Source organism: Heptranchias perlo, chromosome 20 (genome assembly GCF_035084215.1).
Source record: "Heptranchias perlo isolate sHepPer1 chromosome 20, sHepPer1.hap1, whole genome shotgun sequence".
NCBI lineage: Eukaryota > Metazoa > Chordata > Chondrichthyes > Hexanchiformes > Hexanchidae > Heptranchias > Heptranchias perlo.
Window position 1 is genome coordinate 11,080,634 of NC_090344.1, and position 21,896 is coordinate 11,102,529.

Sequence of the window (21,896 nt, forward strand, 5' to 3'; positions counted from 1 at the left end):
CATAATACACATTATATCACACATTTAATGTCAATGTATTTTAGCCATGTTATGTTAATATCTCTAAAGCCTGCAAAGTGTTCAGATACACAAACCTTTAAAAGTGGGAGGTTAAGTTGATAAAGTGGTTGAATAAATACATGTGATCTTCGGTTTTACAAATAGGGTATAGAGTACAAAAGGACAGAGGTCATGTAAACCTGTACAAGTTATTGGTTAGGCTGCAGTTAGAATATTTTCTCAAGTTTTGGGGATCTTACACTCGGGAAGATGTCAAGGCCATGGGGAGGGTGAAGAAGAGATTCACTGAAATGATACCAGTGAACAGAGACTTTAGTTATGAGGAGAGAGTAGAGAAACTGGGACTCTTTTCATAGAACAAAGAACAGTAAGGGGAGATCTGAGGGAGGTGTTCAAATTTTGATTATGCGCATTGTCTCAATGTGTTAGGGACACTCAATGTCTCCTAAGATCTGTGTACAGGGGAGGAGCAGATGGGTTTACCTTCTCATCTTCTGGTTAAGTGTTGTTCTCATCGAGGTGAGCACCCAGTGTCAACATTCTCCAGTCAGGTACAGCACGGGTTAGATACAGACAAAAGACCCTCTACACTGTACCATCAAACACTCCCAGGGCAGGTACAGCACGGGTTAGAGACAAAATAAAGTTCCCTCTACATTGTCCCATCAAACACTCCTGTGGCAGGTACAGCACGGGTTAGATACAGAGTAAAGCTCCCTCAGCACTGCCCTATCAAACACACCCAGGATAACTACAGTACAGGTTAGACACAGAGTAATGCTCCCTCTACACTGTCGCATCAAACCCTCTCAAGGCAGGGACAGCACGGGTTAGATACAGAGTAAAGCTCCCTCGCCTTGTCCCATCAAACACTCTAAGGGCAGGGACAGCACAGAGTAAAGCTCCCTCCACACCCTCCACGCTGTCCAATCAAACACTCACCGACCATGCTGAGCAGGGTTATTCGGCACTGCAGTGATGTCATAAAGCAGTGCCATTCAGCCCATCTGGTCCTGTCCTTGTCCCTTTAAAGGTGGAGAGCTGGGACATCCTTTCTCAAAACAAAACCCACCGGTTCATAGTGAGAATCCCAGGGGAAGGGTCAAGGTCCAGAGTGTGGAATGCCGGTATAAAATGCCGGCTTTTTTAAAGTCATGACGCTGATCAATGTCTGCGTGAAGATTTCTTGCCATTTGTGTCAAGATTTGGAAAAGACCTGCTGCCTGACACTTTAAATATTGCCCAGCTTTAACTGTAGCTCACGCTGTCCGAAGAGGCAGTGATGTCATTAGGTTTTTATGTATCTCCTTGTGCTCCGTCTCCTTAACAACACTTGCTGATCACAGCAATGTTTTCATCAAATGGAATCCCCGTGTGAAAAATTGCACAATTTCACAGCGAAGCAACATATGCAAGATTGGTGGGAGATGCGACTGGAGATAATGGGCCTGGGGCAGTGATAACATCTCTTTAGCATTAAGATATTCAGTATCCGAAGAAGCAGGGAGATGAGGTCGTTGTGCCTATTTATCCAGGTATCTGCAAAATCCATCGTCTCTCAATGCCCAGCATCATTCTTCCCCTCTCCTGCTTTCCAGTTAAGGTTTTTTTTCGTTAAGTCGCAGTATTTGCTTTGAACATCTATTTCACTGGCATCTGGAGGATCAGAGGAAGCTGGAGATAAAGTAGTGTAACTGCCTACCCGCATTTGGGGCTGTCGTTGTCTGAACAAATCGTTCATGTTCTAACAGTAAATTCCATTTTGTGCGAGCAACTTGTCTGGGGCGAAAGTGACGTGAGTTTCAAAGGGACAAGTCGGAAAGGCAGCGTTGGTCTGCTTGCTTGAATGAAAACTGCCTGAACAGCCAGCAGCTCATCATTCTTCAATTTTACAACCCATAAGAGCGATACACAATGCACTTTCTTGCCTTCTGTAAAATGCCTCCTGTTCGAAAGTCGGGCCGCTCATCAAAGTCTGCGTGTGGTTTTCTTGCCATTTCTGTCATGATTTGGAAAAGATCTGCTGCCTGACACTTTAAATGTTGCCAATCTTTAACTGTCGCTGACAGTGTCTGAACAGTCACTGTTATCATTAGCCTTTTATGTATCTTCTTGTAATCCATTTCCTGAACAGCACCAGCTGATCACAGCATCGCTTTCTTCAAATTGAATCCCAATGTGAAAAAATGAACAATTTCAAAGCTAAGCAACGTGTGCAAGATTGGAAGGAGAGTGCGAGTGGAGATAATTGGCTTGGATCAGTGATCTCTTGAGCATTCAGACATTCATTATCTGATAGAAGCACGGATATGAGATTTTTGTCGATATTTATCAGTATAGAAAAGAAGCAGGGAGTTGAGATCCTTTTGTCTATTCATCCTGCTATTTACAAAATCCTTCGCCTCTCAATGCCCAGCATCTTTCTTTCCAACTCCTTGCTCTGCAGGGAAGTCTTGGTTTCATTAATTCTCCTTGTTTGCAGCAAACATCTAATTCACCTGGCAGATCTGGCCTTGTCTTCACGTCATCAGTCATCCCATCTTGCTGACATCATGTTAGCAACTCAAGGTAACCTGTTTTATGTTGATGGAATGCATTCGAGCCAGTTTTCTGGATCAATATGTCGAGGAACCAACAAGGGAACAGGCTATTTTAGATCTAGTATTGTGTAATGAGACAGGATTAATTAGTAATCTTATAGTAAATGATCCTCTGGGGAAGAATGATCATAATATTATAGAATTGCATGTTGAGTTTGAGAGTGATGTCGTTAAGTCCGAAGCTCGGGTCATAATTTTTTTTAAAACCCAATAGAGTAGTTATGAGGGGTGAGTTGGCTAAGGTAGTTTGGGAAATTAGTTTAAAAATATGATGGTAGATAAGCAATGGCGAACATTTAAATAAATAATTCATTATTCCTCAACAAAATTACATTCCCTTGAGGATTAAAAACTCCACCGGAAAAGTGGTCCAACATTGGTTAACTGGAGAAATTAATGATAGAATTAGGTTCAAAGAGGCTTACAATGTTGCCAAAAAGAGTAGTAAGCCTGAGGATTCGGAGGGTTTTTAGAAATCAGCAAAGGATGACCAAGAAATTGCTAAAATGGGAGAAAATAGAATGAGGGTAAACCAGCAAGAAATATAAAAATGGATTTTTAGAGCTTCTACAAGTATGTATAAAGGAAGAGATTAGCGAAAGTAAACATGGGTCCCTTGGAGACAGAGACAGGAGAATTTATAATGGCGAATAAGGAAATGGTGGAGACGTTAAACAAATATTTTGTATCTGTCTTCACAGTAGAAGACACAAGAACATATCGGAAATAATGGGGTACCTAGTGTCTAATGAGAGTAAGGAACCTAAAGCAATTAAGATTAGTAAAGAAAAAGTACTGGAGAAATTAATGGGACTAAAAGCTGACAAATTCATTGGCCCTGATGGCCGACATCCTATGGTTTTAAAAGAAGTGGCTGCCGAGATAGTGGATGCATTGGTTTTATCTTCCAGAGTTCCCATGATTCTAGAAAGGTCCCCATGGATTGGGAGGTACCAAATGTAACCCCGCTATTCAAGAAAGGAGGGAGAGAGAAAACAGGGAACTACAGGGAATTTAGCCTGACAATAGTAGTCGGGAAATTGCGAGAATCTATTAGAAAATCATAATATGGTTAGGCACATGCAACACGGTTTTATGAAAGGGAAATCATGTTTGACAACTCAATTAGAGGTTTTGAGGGTGTAGATTGCAGGGTAGATAAGGGAGAACCAGTGAATATAGAATATTTGGATTTTCAAAAGGCATTCGATAAGGTGTCACACAAAAGGTTGTTAAACAAGATTAGAGCTCATGGGATTGTGGGTAATATATTAGCATGGATTGTGGATTTGTTGATGTACAGAAAACAGAAAGTCGGAATAAACAGGTCATTTTCGGGTTGGCAGGTTGTAACTAGTGGGGTGTCGTGAAGATCAGTGCTTGGGCCTCAGCTATTTACAATCGATATCAACGACTTAGATGAGGGGACCGAGTGCAATGTATCCAAGTTTGCTGACGATACAAAACTAGGTGGGAAAGTAAGCTGTGAGGAGGACGCAAAGAGGATGCAAAGTGATACAGACAGGTTAAGTGAGTGGGCTACAATTTGGCAAATGAAGTATAAAGTGGGGAAATGTGAGGTTATTCACTTTGGTAGGAAGAATAGAAAAACAGAATATCTTTTAAAAGGTGAGAGACTACGAAATGTTGGTATTCAGAGGGATTTGTGTGTCCTTGCACACGGATCACAGAAATTTAACATGCAGGTGCAGCAAGCAATTCGGAAAGCAAATGGTATGTTGGCCTTTATTGCGAGGTGATTTTAGTACAAAGATAAGGAAGTCTTGCTGTAATTTAGTCATTTAGTACAGAGATGAGGAATAATTTCTTCACTGATGGGGTTGTGAACCATTGGAATTCTCTACCCCAGAGTGCTGTGCATGCTGAGCCATTGAATAGATTCAAAACTGAGATAGATAGAATTTTGGACACTAAGGAACTCAAGGGATATGGGGATAGGACGGGAAAGTGGAGTTGAGGTCGAAGATCAGCGATGACGTTATCAAATGGCGAAGCAGGCTCGAGGGACTGGATGGCCAACTCTTGCTCCTTTCGCTGATGTTGTTCCACAGGAAAAGCAGAACTTGCCAGCTGTTTTAAAACTTTTAGCCTGAACAGGGACTTGAACCCTGGACCCTCAGATCACTACCGACTAAGCTATCCAGGCTCGCTGTTTGATTTATTTCCATCATACAGGTTCATGGTCGGACTCCGAATTATCCCGGTCGATGTCGAATTAGGGGGAGTATCCCTTTTATACAATTTTTAGCAACGTGTTGCGGAGAATCCTTGTTTCTGTTGAACATGATGGAAGAAACATGGACAGCGAACTCGTGATTATACAACTCTTCTTGTTTGTACAAAATGTCTTTTCATTCCTCAGCAGCAATTAAAAAAACACTTTACCCAATGGCTCAAAAGCTAAACTTGTTCCACACGGGAGCTGGAAAAGGCGTCTCGACCTTTCAGCCGATCAACAATTGAAAGCTGAATAATTTCACCCGTTGCACCTTGACACCAGGCAACAGATTTGCCTCCTGATTTTCCCTACTCGACACTTCAAACCGATGAATCCCTGCTTCACGGAAAGAAGAATTATGTGTTTGGTTCTTTAGATTTGAAGATCTCGTGCCGTCCGCTTTACCATTTCAGCTGTCGCCAATCGCCCCCACTCCTCGATAAACAAGGAAACTCGCAGCTGCTATTGCAACACGGGAGGCCAGGGGAGCATAAGTGCCCACATGGGAAGAAGTCGATACGTTCTGGATCATACCGGTTGTACCTTGAACTCCGGTCAACATGTTGAGAAGGTTCAACTACTTTCGGTGAAGCTGAAACTCACAACCTCGGCATTTCTCGAGGGTATAATTATTGTAGAAATATCGCGCGCTGACCGATTGCGCCACTGGAGCCGCGCACGGTCTGTGTCACCAGTGCTCCCATCAAACAGCTTCATCCTCGGTCTCTCAATTATCGCTTCGTGATCTTTCCCACACAGAAGCCTCGAACCAAGAGGCGCTTCGTTAAACATCAGCAGTGAACTTTAAAAGCCGTGGAATCTGAAACAAAACCCCAAAAGATAAGACTTTAAATTATATTAGTAATGATTTAAGGACAGTTTTTTCATGGTATTTAAGGAGGATTTGGGGAAAGTGGGAGCTGAAATTAAGAAACTCTCTCTGAGCTGTCGTTGATTGAAGAGATGGGCGTTATTTGATTTGAAAACCGAGGTTCGGACCTTTCTGATGGAGAAGTGTGACAGAAGATTGTGGTTAGTGGCAGTTGCCGGGGAGATCGAGAGGAGAGGGAGAAAAGTCAAAGTCACAGCTGTGACAGCTCAAGTGCTCTGCTTATCTGTAATATTTAAAAAGTATTGTACAGTACAGGGCAAACCGATTTAGTGTCGGTTATCAAAAATACTAAAAGACACGGGGTCAAAGGCGGATTTGTGAAGAGGGAACGGATTTAACCGCCAGACCGAAATCATTCCCCATGAATCTGAAGCGTCTTGGGGAAAACGGCAGTGCGAACTGTTATGTTCGTGCCAAGACTTGAAAGACCCTCCAATTACCGACAGTATCTTTGAACGAGTTGTGCAGCCAAACCGCGATAGAAGCCGCTTTGCATTCGTCAAACGTGAAGGTGACGATATTGGGGTTTGATGAGGGTCGATTTCAATTATTTGAAATCTCACCATGTGACCCGAAGATTGACGGCAGAATCGAGTTTTTCCTGTAAGTCCTGGATTGAAGGGAAAGGCGCAACAAGCAGGTCGGAGAAATGAAGAGCAGAAAATGTGAATGAAGCTTAAAAATCCCTGTATGTTGAAAGACTCAGTCCCCAGTGGTGGAGAGGATTGGGATTTCAAGCTGTTTCACAGCTCACACACATATCATTGGCTCATTGAATCACCTTCAACAACTCGATTACATCATCACTTAATCTTCTATACACAAGGAAATACAAACTTTGTCCACGCAACCTGTTCGCATAATTTAAATATTTTAGCCCAGGTATCATTCTGGTCAATTCTGGTGAATCTGCAATGCACCCCCGCCAAAGCCAATATCTCCTCCCTCAGGCGTGGTGTCCAGAACTGAATGCAGTACTCTAAATGTGGTCTCAGCAGAATTTATGTAACTGTAAAAAAAAATTTATTCGTTCATGGGATGTGGGCGTCGCTGGCAAGGCCAGCATTTATTGCCCATCCCTAATTGCCCTTGAGAAGGTGGTGGTGAGCCGCCTTCATGAATCGATGCAGTCCGTGTCGTGAAGGTTATCCGACAGTGCTGTTAGGAAGGGAGTTCCAGGATTTTGACCCAACAACGATGAAGGAACGGCGATATATTTCCAAGTCGGGATGGTGTGTGACTTGGAGGGGGACGTGCAAGTGGTGTTGTTCCCATGTGCCTGCTGCCCTTGTCCTTTTAGGTGGTAGAGGTCGCGGGTTTGGGAGGTGCTGTCGAAGAAGCCTTGGCGAGTTGCTGCAATGCATCCTGTGGATGGTACACACTGCAGACACAGTGCGCCGGTGGTGAAGGGAGTGAATGTTTAGGGTGGTGGATGGGGAGCCACTCAAGCGGGCTGTTTTGTCCTGGATGGTGTCGAGCTTCTTGAGTGTTGTTGGAGCTGCACTCATCCAGGCAAGTGGAGAGTATTCCATCACACTCCTGACTTGTGCCTTGTAGATGGCTTTGGTGAGTGAGGAGGTCATTCACTCGCCGCAGAATGCCCAGCCTCTGACCTGCTCTTGTAGCCACAGCATTTATGTGGATGGTCCAGTTACGTTTCTGGTCAATGGTGACTCCCAGGATGTTGATGGTGGGGGATTCGGCGATGGTAATGCCATTGAATGTCAAGGGGAGGTCGTTAGGCTCTCTCTTGTTGGAGATGGTCATTGCCTGGCACTTATCTGGCGCGAATGTTACTTGCCATTATCAGCCCCAGCCTGCATGTTGTCCAGGTCTTGCTGCATGCAGGCATGGACTGCTTCATTATCTGTGGGGTTGCGAATGGAACTGAACACTGTGCAATCATCAGCGAACGTCCCCATTTCTGACCTTATGATTGAGGGAAGGTCATTGATGAAGCAGCTGAAGATGGTTGGGCCCACGACACTGCCCTGAGGAACTCCTGCAGCAATATCCTTTGGCTGAGATTATTGGCCTCCAACAACCGCCACCATCTTCCTTTTTGCTAAGTATGACACCAGCCACTGGAGAGTTTTCCCCCTAATTCCCATTGATTTCAATTTTACTTGGGCTCCTTGATGCCACACTCGGTCAAATGCTAGCTTGATGTCAAAGACAGTCACTCTCACCTCACCTCTGGAATTCAGCTCTTTTGTCCATGTTTGCTCTTAGGTTGTAATGTGCTCTGGAGCCGAGTGGTCCTGGCAGAACCCAAACTGAGCATCGGTGAGCAGGTTATTGGTGAGTAAGTGCCGCTTGATAGCACTGTCGACAACACCTTCCATCACTTTGCTGATGATTGAGAGTGGACTGATGGGGCGGTAATTGGCCGGATTGGATTTGTCCAGCTTTTTGTGGACAGGACATACCTGGGCAATTTTCTAATTTGTCGGGTAGATGCCAGTGTTGTAGCTGTACTGGAACAGCTTGGCTAGAGGCGCGGCTAGTTCTGGAGCACAAGTCTTCAGCACTACAGCCGGGATGTTGTTCGGGCCCATAGCCTTTGCTGTATCCAGTGCACTCAACCGTTTCTTGATATCACGTGGAGTGAATCGAATTGGCTGAAAGCTGGCTTCTGTGATGGTGGGGATATCGGGAGGAGGCCGAGATGGATCATCCACTCGGCGTTTCTGGCTGAAGATGGTTGCAAACGCTTCAGCCTTGTCTTTTGCACTCACGTGCTGGACTCTGCCATCATTGAGGATGGAATTGTTTACAGAGCCTCCTCCTCCCGTTGGTTGTTTCAATGTACACCACCATTCACGACTGGATGTGGCAGGACTGCACCGCTTGGATCTATTCCATTGTTTGCGGAATCGCTTAGCTCTGTCTACATCATGTTGCTTCTGCTGTTCAGCATGCATATAACTTCCACACCTTTGTATTCCAGCTCCCTTGAGATAAAGGCCCACATTCCATTATCCTTTTTGATTACTTTTGTACCTGTCCACTGATTTTTAGTGATTGCTGTACTTGGACCCCTAAATATCTCTGCTTCCCCACAGTTGCTTGCTTCTCTCCATTTAGAAAATGCTGTTCATGATCTTGCTTAGGTCCAAAGTGAATGACCTCACACTTTCCCATATTGAAAGTTTGAACACGCTGGGTGTCTTATCTATAGAAACGAGAAGGCTGAGGGTGACCTTATATAGTACTTTAAGATTATGCAAGGATTTGATAGGTCAGATGTAGATAAAGTGTTTGTACTTTGGTGGTAGGGACTCCAAAACCTGGGGCTAATAATATAAGATAGTGTTTAATAAATCCAAAATAACATTCAAGAGAACCATATTTACGCAGAGAGTCGTTAGAATGTGCAACTCGCTCGCACAAGGAGTAGTTAAGGCGAAAAGCATGGATGCATTTAAGGGGAAGCGAAATAATCACATGGAGGAGAAAGGAATATTCGGGTTTGCTCATAGGGCTAGATGAAGAGGGGTTGGAGGTGGCTCGTCTGCAGCATAAACACCGGTATGCTCTAGTTGTGCCGAATTGCCTGTTTCTGAGATGTACATTCGATGTAATTCTATGTAAGCTCCATCTGACACAGCTTTACCAACTCACTTAATCCATCAATTTCCTTTTGCAACTTTATGCTCCCATCTGCACTACTCACGGTGCCACCAAACTTGGTGTCGTCGACAAACTTGGATATACGGCTCTCTATTCCTTCATCTACCTCATTTATACACATAGTAGAAAGCTGATGCCCCGGTACAGATCCCTGGGGAACTCCACAAATCACATCCTGTCAATTTGAGCGCAGATCCATTATCCCTACTCTCTGTCTGCTACCTCCAAACCAACTCCCTACCCATGTCAATAGGTTGCTTTAATTTCCATGCGCTCTCATTGTTTTTAACACTCTCTTATGTGGTACCTTATCGAATGCCTCTTGAAGTCAATGTACATATAACACCCATAGACACTGCATTATCTACCACGTTATTTACATCTTCAAAATCTTCAGCTTGTTTCGTTAGACTTGACTTACCCTTTACAAATCCATGCTGGCTCTGTCTGATCCATTCATATTTATCCAAGTGCTCAGTCATTCTTTCCCTAATAACAGATACGGGTAACTTCCCCACAACAGGCATCAGACTAATAGGTTTATAATTTCCTACTTTATCTCTCCTCCCCTTCCTAAATAATGGAGTGACATTGGCATTTTTTCAATCCATGGAACAAATCCTGAATCATGACAGTATGAAAGATCATGACCAAAGCTTGTAAAATTTCCTCACTTACTCCTTTTAATCCCCTGGGGTGGTAACCATCAGATCCTAGAGATATGACTATCTTTAGTCTCATTATTTTCTTCATTACCATTATTTTACTTACACTGAATCGCCTTGATTTATTTTCAGTTTTCCTCGTGTCTATGGTATATTATCCTCATCCTTTTCTGCGATTATTTCGCTGGTCTGCCATTTCCTGATTTTCAATTACAATATCACCGCCATTTGTCTTTAAGGGTTCCACATTACTCTTAGTCACCCTTCTTTCTCTTAATACACGTGTAAAAACCTTGAGACTTGTCCTTAATTTCCCTCACAAGTTTTTCTCTTTTACCCTTTTTTCACCTCTTATGATTTTTTTAGTTTCAGCATCACAATAAACATCACTTCGCTGTCAAATTTGCTTAATTAGTTCTTCAGTGTCAGAGCGAGAATTGTCTGATCCTCGAGTTTATTTAATGTAACAAACAAACACAAGCACAAATATTCATCCGTGCACCAACGCACTGATGGACACACAAAGATAAACATAGCCAGAAACGCAACCAGTATCTGGATTCACAAGTAAACGGGCAAGCGAAATAGACAAAGATAAAACAGTCTGAACCACCAACAGAATGTGCCGTGTAGGTGAAAAGGATCTCAACTCCCTGCTTCTTTTCTGTACTGATAAATGTAGACAAAAATCTCATCTCGGTGCTTTTTTCAGATAATGAATGTCTTAATGCTGAAGAGATCGCTGATCCAAGCCAATTATCCCCAGTCGCAATCTCCTTCCAATCTTGCACGTGTTGCTCAGCTTTGAATTTGTGCATTTTTTCACACTGGGATTTAATTTGAAGGAAACGATGCTGTGATCTGCTAATGTTGTTAAGGAGATGGAGCACAAGAAGATAGATAAATGGCCAATGATAACAGTGACTGTTTAGACACTGTGAGCTTCAGTTAAAGGTCAGCAACATTTAAAGTGTCAGGTAGCAGATCTTTTCCAAATCTTGACAGAAATGGCAAGAAAACTTAACGCAGATTTTGATCAATATCACAACTTTCAAATAGCGGACATTTTATACAAGGCAAGAAAGATTTACAAGGATGTTGCCTGGACTGTAGAATTTTAGCTAAGAGGAAAGATTGGATAGGCTGGGGTTGTTTTCTTTGGAACTAAGGAGGCTAAAGGCAGATTTAATTAACGTGTACAAAATTATGAGGGGAATTGATAGTGTAGATTGGAAGGACCTATTTCCCTGAACAGAGAGGTTAATAACCAGGGGTATAGATTTAAAGTGATTGGTAGAAGGATTAGTGGGGAGCTGAGGAGAAATACTTTCACCCAAGGGTTGTGGGATCTGGAACACACTGCCTGAAAGGGTGGTCGAGGCGGACACCCTCATCGCATTTAAAGAGTTTTTTTTTATTCGTTCACGGGATGTGGGCGTCGCTGGCAAGGCTGGCATTTATTGCCCATCCCGAATTGCCCTCGAGAAGGTGGTGGTGAGCCGCCTTCTTGAACCGCTGCAGTCTGTGTGGTGACGGTTCTCCCACAATGCTGTTAGGAAGGGAGTTCCAGGATTTTGACCCAGCGACAATGAAGGAACGGCGATATATTTCCAAGTCGGGATGGTGTGTGACTTGGAGGGGAACGTGCAGGTGGTGTTGTTCCCATGTGCCTGCTGCCCTTGTCCTTCTAGGTGGTAGAGGTCGCGGGTTTGGGTGGTGCTGTCGAAGAAGCCTTGGCGAGTTGCTGCAGTGCATCCTGTGGATGGTGCACACTGCAGCCACAGTGCGCCGGTGGTGAAGGGAGTGAATGTTTAGGGTGGTGGATGGGGTGCCAATCAAGCGGGCTGCTTTATCTTGGATGGTGTCGAGCTTCTTGAGTGTTGCTGGAGCTGCACTCATCCAGGCAAGTGGAGAGTATTCCATCACACTCCTGACTTGTGCCTTGTAGATGGTGGAAAGGCTTTGGGGAGTCAGGCGGTAAGTCACTCGCTGCAGAATACCCAGCCTCTGACCTGCTCTCGTAGCCACAGTATTTATATGGCTGGTCCAGTTACGTTTCTGGTCAATGGTGACCCCCAGGATGTTGATGGTGGGGGATTCGGCTATGGTAATGCCGTTGAATGTCAAGGGGAGGTGGTTAGACTCTCTCTTGTTGGAGATGGTCATTGCCTGGCACTTATCCGGCGCGAATGTTACTTGCCACTTATCAGCCCAAGCCTGGATGTTGTCCAGGTCTTGCTGCATGCAGGCTCGGACTGCTTCATTATCTGAGGGGTTGCGAATGGAACTGAACACTGTGCAGTCATCAGCGAACATCCCCATTTCTGACCTTATGATGGAGGGAAGGTCATTGATGAAGCAGCTGAAGATGGTTGGACCTAGGACACTGCCCTGAGGAACTCCTGCAGCAATGCCCTGGGGCTGAGATGATTGGTCTCCAACAACCACTACCATCTTCCTTTGTGCTAGGTATGACTCCAGCCACTGGAGAGTTTTCCCCCTGATTTCCATTGACTTCAATTTTACTAGGGCTCCTTGGTGCCACACTCGGTCAAATGCTGCCTTGATGTCAAGGGCAGTCACTCTCACCTCACCTCTGGAATTCAGCTCTTTTGTCCATGTTTGGACCAATGCTGTAATGAGGTCTGGAGCCGAGTGGTCCTGGCGGAACCCAAACTGGGCATCAGTGAGCAGGTTATTGGTGAGTAAGTGCCGCTTGATAGCACTGTCGACGACACCTTCCATCACTTTGCTGATGATTGAGATTTGTCCTGCTTTTTGTGGACAGGACATACCTGGGCAATTTTCCACATTGTCGGGTGGATGCCAGTGTTGTAGCTGTACTGGAACAGCTTGGCGAGAGGCGCAGCTAGTTCTGGAACACAAGTCTTCAGCACAACAGCTGGGATGTTGTCAGGGCCCATAGCCTTTGCTGTATCCAGTGTACTCAGCCGTTTCTTGATATCACGTGGAGTGAATCGAGTTGGCCGAAGACTGGCTTCCGTGATGGTGGGGATATCGGGAGGAGGCTGAGATGGATTATCCACTCGGCACTTCTGGCTGAAGATGGTTGCAAACGCTTCAGCCTTGTCTTTTGCACTCACGTGCTGGACTCTGCCATCATTGAGAATGAGGATGTTTACACAGCCTCCTCCTCCCGTTAGTTGTTTAATTGTCCACCACCATTCACGACTGGATGTGGCAGGACTGCAGAGCTTTGATCTGATCCGTTGGTTGTGGAATCGCTTAGCTCTGTCTATAGCATGTTGCTTCCGCTGTTTAGCATGCATGTCGTCCTGAGTTGTAGCTTCACCAGGTTGGCACCTCATTTTTAGGTACGCCTGGTGCTGCTCCTGGCATGCTTTTCTGCACTCCTCATTGAACCAGGGTTGATCGCCTGGCTTGTTGGTAATGGTAGAGTGAGGAATATGCCGGGCCATGAGGTTAAAGATTGTGCTGGAATACAATTCTGCTGCTGCTGATGGCCCACAGCGCCTCATGGATGCCCAGTTTTGAGCTGCTGGATCTGTTCTGAATCTATCCCATTTAGCACGGTGGTAGTGCCACACAACACGTTGGATGGTGTCCTCAGTGCGAAGACGGGATTTCATCTCCACGAGGACGATGCGGTGGTCACTCCAACCAATACTGTCATGGACATATGCATTTGCGACAGGTGGATTGGTGAGGACGAGGTCAAGTCAGTTTTTCCCTCATGTTGGTTCGCTCACCACCTGCCGCAGGCCCAGTCTCGCAGCTGTGTCCTTCAGGACTCGGCCAGCTCGGTCAGTCGTGGTGCTACCGAGCTCACTCTTGGTGATGGACATTTTGTGCACTTGCCACCCTCAGTGCTTCCTCCAAGTGGTGTTCAACATGGAGGTGGACTGATTCATCAGCTGAGGGAGGACAGTCGGTGGTAATCAGCAGGAGGTTTCCTTGCCCATGTTTGACCTGATGCCATGAGATTTCATGGGGTCCAGAGTCAATGTTGAGGACTCCCAGGGCCACTCCCTCCCGACTGTATATCACTGTACCGCCACCTCTGGTGGGTCTGTCCTGCCGGTGGGACAGGACATACCCAGGGATGGTGATGGAAGAGTCTGGGACGTTGGCTGAAAGATATGATTCTGTGAGTATGGCTATGTCAGGCTGTTGCTTGACTCGTCTGTGGGACAGCTCTCCCAATTTTGGCACAAGTCCCCAGATGTCAGTGAGGAGGACCTTGCAGGGTCGACTGTGCTTGGTGTTTTGCCGTTGTCGTGTCCTGTGCCTCGTGGTCCGTCCGGTTTTATTCTTATTGTGACTTTTCGTTGCGAGATTTTACAACTGAGTGGCTTGCTCAGCCATTTCAGAGGGCAATTAAGAATCAGCACATTGTTGTGGGTCTGGAGTCACATCTCGGCCAGACCGGGTAAGGGCAGCAGGCTTCCTTCCCTAAAGGACATTAGTGAACCAGATGGGTTTTTACGACAATCCAGCAGTTTCATGACCATCGTTACTGATACTGGTATTTTAATTCCAGATTTTTATTTAATTAATTGAATTTAATTTAAATTTCTCTCCATTAAATAGCTGACGTGGCGGGATTTGAATTCATGACTCTGGATTTTAGTCCAGGCCTCTGGATTACTAGCCCAGTAACATAACCACTATGCTACCGTACCCTTGGTACGTGGGTATATACTCAAAGTGCCATAACATACAAGGTTACAGACCAAGAGCTGGGAAGTGGGATGAAGCTGGATAGCTCTATTTCGGCAGGAACAGACACGACGGGCCGAATGGCCTCTTTCTGTGCCGTAAATTTATTTGATTCTCTGATTCTAATTAACAGTAAGCAGGCTAGTTTAGGGGTCATAAAAATGCTACTGAAGAAAAGTAACTGATGGGAACCAAGCAATGTGCCCTTGTAAACCACAGATTTGCGAAGTTCCAGCTCCAGTGACAGAGATGGATCACTACAGGGTATAAAAGTGAGAGGATACTGATGTAAGGGGCAGTCGGGAGTGGAGACACTGGAGATCAAGCTCAGGGTGCCTGAGGTTCCATCCAGCGGGATCATCTCGTGTACACGGGGGACTTGCATGTTTACTCTGGTGCGGTAGAGGAAAGAGAATTTGCTCATATATTTCTAAATAAGGTATTAAATTTGCGGACTCTCAGAATTGTTAATTAATAAGACAATGCATTAGTTAGAACCTTCCACCCCGAAGTCTCTCTGCTCCTCTACTTTTAAACTTTGACCATTTAATCTCATTTTTCTTCCTCTCAAAATGTATGACGTCACATTTCTCTCCATTAAACTTCACCTGCCTGTTTACGAACCTGTGGACGTCACAATGACGTCACTGACACTCCTCTTCACAGTTCCCCACGCTGCCAATTTTGGCGTCATCTAGAGATTTTCACCTTGTGTCCCACATACCCAAGCTCAGATCATTCTCTGTATTGAGAAGAGCAATGGTCCCAACACTGACTCTGGGGGACACCACCATTTACATCCCTCCAGTCTGAAGGACATCCATTAACCACTACTCTCTGTTTTCTGCCCTTTACACAACTTCATTTCCACACTGCCCCATTCATTTTAATACCGTGAGTATTAATTTTATCAACAAGCCTCCTGTCCGACATCTTATCAAACACCTTTTCACAATCCATCTACACAACATCCACTACATTCCCTTTAACGGTAGACTCGAGTTATCTCAAATAATCCATGTTGGCTATTCTTAATTAATGTGTTTATCCAACAAATGTTGAAATGTTTGCTCCACCTCATCTGGTTTCATCTGTTTCAAGCGACAACAGAAAGGTCGAGTTTGCTCCTGGAGCTTAAGATAAATTATTTTTTTTAAATGATGCTTCAGACAATGGGGTCATCTGGGCTCAGACCCGCCCGTTCGGTGCCGCAACTCACGCCCCTCACACACTCCGATTGGTTGGAGGACCAACTGTTCTCTCATCCCTCCAGCCAATTTACCATAAGACCATAAGATCATAAGGGATAGGATCAGGAGTAGGCCATTCGACCCCTCGAGCCTGCTCCGCCATTTAATGAGATCATGGCTGATCTGATGTTTACCTCAACTCCACTGACCCGCCCTTTCCCCATATCCTTTGACTCTCTTGCGAATCAAAAATTTGTCGAACTCAGCCTTGAATGTATTCAATGACTCAGCCTCCACAGCTTTTTGGGGTAAAGAATTCCAAAGATTCACAACCCTCTGGGAGAAGAAATTCCTCCTCATTTCCGTCTTAAACGGGCGACCACTTATTCTGAGACTATGCCTCCTAGTTTTAGATTTCCCCATGAGGGGTAACAACCTCTCAGTATCTATCCTGTCGAGTCCCCTCAGAATCTTGTATGTTTCAATAAGATCTCCTCTCATTCTTCTAAATTCCAATGAGTACAGACCCAACCTGTTCAATCTTTCCTCATAAGACAGCCCTTCCATACCCGGAATCAACCGAGTGAACCTTCTCTGAACTGCCTCCAATGCAAGTATGCCCTTCCTTAAATAAGGTCACCAGAACTGTACGCAGTACTCCAGATGTGGTCTCACCAGCACCCTGTACAGTTGTAGCATGTCTTCCCTGCTTTAACACTCCAACCCCCTCGAAATAAAGGACAATATTCCATTTGCCTTCCGGATTACCTGCTGCACTTGCATGTTGACTTTTTATGTTTCATGTACGAGGACACCCAGATTCCTCTGTACCGCAGCACTTTGTAGTATTTCTCCATTCAAATAATATTTTGCTTTTTTAGTTTTCCTCCCAAAGTGCATGACTTCATATTTTCCCACATTATATTCCATCTACCAAATTTTTGCCCATCCGCTTAACCTGTCAATATCTCTTTACAGTCACTTTGAGTCCTTATCGCAACTTGCTTTTCCACCTATCTTTGTATCATCAACAAATTTGGCCACAAGACACTCTGTTCCTTCATCGAAGCCATTATTATATATTGTAAAAAGTTGAGGCCCCAGCAATGATCGCTGCGGCACCCCACTCGTTAAAGGAAATTCCGATAAATTCCGGCTGCTCCTTTTGGTCCGGATATCTCGTTAATCACCATGGCGGGATTAATGGAGAAACTGACGGTTCTGAGGTGCAGTTGGAAAATAAACATTAATTGAACCCGTCAGTTGCAACAATTAATAAAACGAAATTAATACAAGTTACCGAATAAAATATTTTCTGGAGTTCACCAAAGTGTGTGTGGTGGGGGGGGGGGGGCTTCTATGCCGTGTGTTTGTGCCGGTTTAAATGGCACGAAGGGCTGGGCTTTCAGTTTATTTCATTATCCTTGACCCAAACGCGCTCTCCCTGCTTCAAATGTTTTTGCTTTTCGTACAGATATTAAGATAAGCAATGGCGGCTGTACCACCCAGCATGCAGCGCGGTACAGATTGTGCCCTATCTGAATCAGAGGAGCACAGTGCGCAGGCGCATTAGTGACTCATGATAAGGCAGTGTGTCCTGAGCATGCGCGGTCAGTCGAGGCTGCGGGAGGAGCGCGTTCGGTGCAGGTAAGAAGATCGGAGCAAGAGGCTCAATAAACCCCGGGGCACGGGTCCGGGCTCAGGCCCAGGCTCAGGCTTCACAAACCCCGAGTGCGGCCACAGACCCGAATATAAAACAGTGAACATTATCCCCCCTCACTACCCGCCGGTTTCCGGTTTCTCCCGTTTCGCTCCGGACCAACTCTCAACAAAAGGACGCGGACCCGCGCCTGCGCGGTGTGAACTGGGAACTCTCAGGGAGCGTCTGTAAATGAAGGAGAAATTGTGATCGGTCAGGGAGCGTCTGTAAATGAAGTTGAAATGGTGATCGGTCAGGGAGCGTCCGTAAATGAAGGAGAAATGGTAATCGGTCAGGGAGTGTCTGTATATGAAGGAGAAATGGTGATCGGTCAGGGAGCATCTGTAAATGAAGGAGGAATGGTGATCTGTCAGGGAGCGTCTGTAAATGAAGGAGAAATTGTGATCGGTCAGGGAGCGTCTAAAAATGAAGGAGAAATAGTGATCGGTCAGGGAGCGTCTGTAAATGAAGGAGAAATGCTGATCCGTCAGGGAGTGTCTATAAATGAAGGAGAAATGATGGTGGGTCAGGGAGCGTCCATAAATGAAGGAGAAATGGTGATCGGTCAAGGAGCGTCTGTAAATGAAGGAGAAATTGTGATCGGTCAGGGAGCGTCTAAAAATGAAGGAGAAATAGTGATCGGTCAGGGAGTGTCTGTAAATGAAGGATAAATGTTGATCGGTCAGGGAGCGTCTGTAAATGAGTGAATAATAATGATCTCTGCACCTTTAGTCATCCAAGGATCTCGATCTTTGGAGGCCGTTCCTTTCCTCCTCGTTGGAATCTTTCTGCTCTGTACTCAAACCAACTCCTCCTTCAAGGCCTCCCATTGTTCAATTACTGTTTTGTTGCCAATTTTTGATTCCAATCCACCTGGACAAGATCCCTTTTTAACTCACTGGAATTAGCCGTCCTCCAGTTACGAATTTTCACATTTGACTGTCCCTTGTCCTTTTCCATAACTGTTCTAAACCCAATGAGATTATGATCACTGCTGCCCCACTGAAACATGATCCACCTGCCCCACTTCATTCTACACACCGAGCCCACTGCTGTACTCACGCTCACTCTCTCACGCTCACTCTCTCACGCTCACTCTCTCACGCTCACTCTCTCACGCTCACTCTCTCACGCTCACTCTCTCACGCTCACTCTCTCACGCTCAATCTCTCACGCTCACTCTCTCACCCTTTCACTCATGGTTTAGCACCACTGAAAGATGATGCGATGGGTTTGGATTTCAGCACAGGGAGGAGGGAGAGTGTGTGGGATGGGGTTTTATAGCTTTGAGGAACAAGAGAGGAAAGAATGTTCCATAGAAACTAGAATTGTCTGTTCTAAATTTGTTTCCTGTACTTACAGTGATAACTTTTGTAAACTCCTTTTACAGGGTATTTGAAGGGGTGGATTTGCAGACAGGAAACTCAAACCAAAGACCACGTCAAGATCTGACAGAGTCACTCGATTCATCAGGACCTGAATATCATTGGCCTTTGAATGTGGAAGGAGAAATGTTTGTCTGTTCTGTTTTTGGGAAAAGATTTGAAACATCATTGTGAGTGGAAAAGCACCGAGACACACACACCCGAGTGAGAGTGTTCCAGTGCACTGACTGTGGAAAGAGCTTTAACCAGTTCCAAAGCCTGAAAAAACATTGCACCATTCAAAGCAGGGAGACACCGTACACGTGTTCTGTGTGTGGACGAGGCTTCAACTGATCGTCCAACCTGGAGAGACACAAGGACACCCGGACCACGGAGAAAGCGTGGAAATGTGGGGACTGTGGGAAGGGATTCAATTACCCGTCACAGCTGGAAATTCATCGACGCAGTCACACTGGGGAGAGGCCGTTCACCTGCTCCGTGTGTCAGAAGGGATTCACTGAGTCATCCCACCTGCTGACACACCAACGAGTTCACTCTGATGAGAGACCTTTTACATGCTCTGACTGTGGGAAGAGCTTTAAAAGCAGCAACATACTTCTGAGCCATCAGCACAGTGACACTGGGGAGAGGCCGTTCATCTGCTCTGTGTGTAAGAAGAGATTTACTCGTTCATCCACCCTGCTGAGACACCAGCGAATTCACACTGGGGAGAGGCCATTCTCCTGTTCCGTGTGTAAGAAGAGATTCACTCAGTCATCCAACCTGCTGAAACACCAGCGAGTTCACACTGGGGAGAGGCCATTCTCCTGCTCAGTGTGCAAGAAGAGATTCACTCAGTCATCCACCCTGCTGATACACCAGCGAGTTCACACTGGGGAGAGGCCGTTCTCCTGCTCTGTGTGTGGGAAGAGATTCACTCAGTCATCCAACCTGCTGACACACCAGCGAGTTCACACTGATGAGAAACCTTTTAAATGTTCTGACTGTGAGAAGAGATATAAAATCAAAAGGAATCTGCTGACACACCAACGTACTCACACTGGGGAGAGACTTTTTAAATGTTCTGACTGTGAGAAGAGCTTTAAAAGCACAAATGATCTCCTGAAACACCAACACACTCACACTGGGGAGAGACTGTTCACCTGCTCCGTGTGTGGGAAGGGCTTCATTCAGTCATCACACGTGCTGAGACACCAGCGAGTTCACATCTGACTGCAGGGGTTGGATTCTGCTGTTAATCCCATCCTGGACTGAACCATGTTCATTCTGACAGTTGGGGTTTGTTTCTGCTGATGTTAATAACCCCTATAACTGGGCTGGAGTTTAATATTCTGGATATCTATTAAATAAATTAGCTTTGTTTTAAACACTTTATTGTTGATTTTGGTCTTTCCCACTTGAGTGTTTAGCATCACCTGGCTGGATCCCAGAAAGGACAATCTGGGGGGAGGATCGTCCGGTGAGAACAGAACTTCAGCCTGGACACAGTCCTTCAGGGCCACACTGAGAGGGGAAAACGGCACTTTGGTCTTTCTCGTCTCTCTTCACTGACAGTAAAGTCGCCGTGCGGGTTTATCTTGCGTGTAAGAAATGTGTCCCAGCCGCTCTCTTTCATGGTTCCGATCTCCTAGGCACGGAACAGAAGGGTCCTTTCCAATGGAGTCAAGAAGGACAATGGTGAATGCTGGAAAAGTGCTGTCAAATCAGAGATTGGTGTAAAACTGTGATCGATTCCTGACTGGAAGTGAAACGGCAGGTTTAAGTCTCCAGTCTAAAAAAATCTGGTATTTATTCTATGAAGATTTAAATTGTTTGTGTGACAGTCCTGAGTCCACCAATTAAGGCAGGCGAAAATAAACCCATTTAAAATCAGTGGGTTAAAGCGTGCAATAAAATAGCAGAAGAGTTAATTCATAGGAGCCTGTTAACTGCTGGTACAATTATACAACAGGCATTTGATCTGTCGGCAAAGAAGGACCTGCAGTGTGTTTCCAGAATTCCCTGTTTTATTGATGTCTTTGTGTTAGACACCAGGATAACGAAAGATACACGACCCGGACCATCCACAGGGTGGGGGCGATCCCGACAGTTACTCTGGGATCACTCCCGCTGCGGACCTCCACCACTGACCCTGCTGAAGGTTGTAGGCTCAAGGAGTGGGGCCTACAGGAGTGGACTGTGAGAAAGCTCGATTTCGGTATCTTAACAAATATATGCCGAGGAACCAGAGGAATCCTTATTAAGGAACCGTTTGGGGTTTTACCTGTCTGTGGAGGTCTTGTGGTGAATGATTCCTGACTCCCCGAACTGTCTTACATTTAACCCAGGTTTGATCAGGATGAATTCAGTTTACAGGAGAATTGGGACAAATATCACCCACAATCAAGGGAGACAAAAGCAGCCATTAGAGAAGCTAAGAGATCTTTGAAAAGAATTTGGTGCACAATTGTAATAATAGTAAAAGCTTTTCCAGCTGCGGCAGGAGTCAGAAGACCATGAAAGATGGTTTAGGGCCACTGAAAGGCAGTTCAGGGCTGATTCCCAGGCTATGGCAGAGCTGTTAAATGACTATTTCTCATCAGCCTACACTCCTGTGGATGATGCTCAGATTCCAGCTGTGGGATGTGCTGTCGACAATCGCATCATAAATTTTAAAATAGAAACGGATGTGATCTTGGATAAAATATGAAATCTCAAAATGGTTTGTGCTCCAGGTTCAGATGATATTCACCCCCGGGTGTTTAAAGAGATGGGACGGGTGCTCTGTGAGCCCCTTGCCTGTATCATCAATAGCTCAATAGAGTCAGGGATTGTCCCCTGAGATTGGAAGGTAGCTCACGTAGTTCCCATTTTCATTAACGGGGACAAATC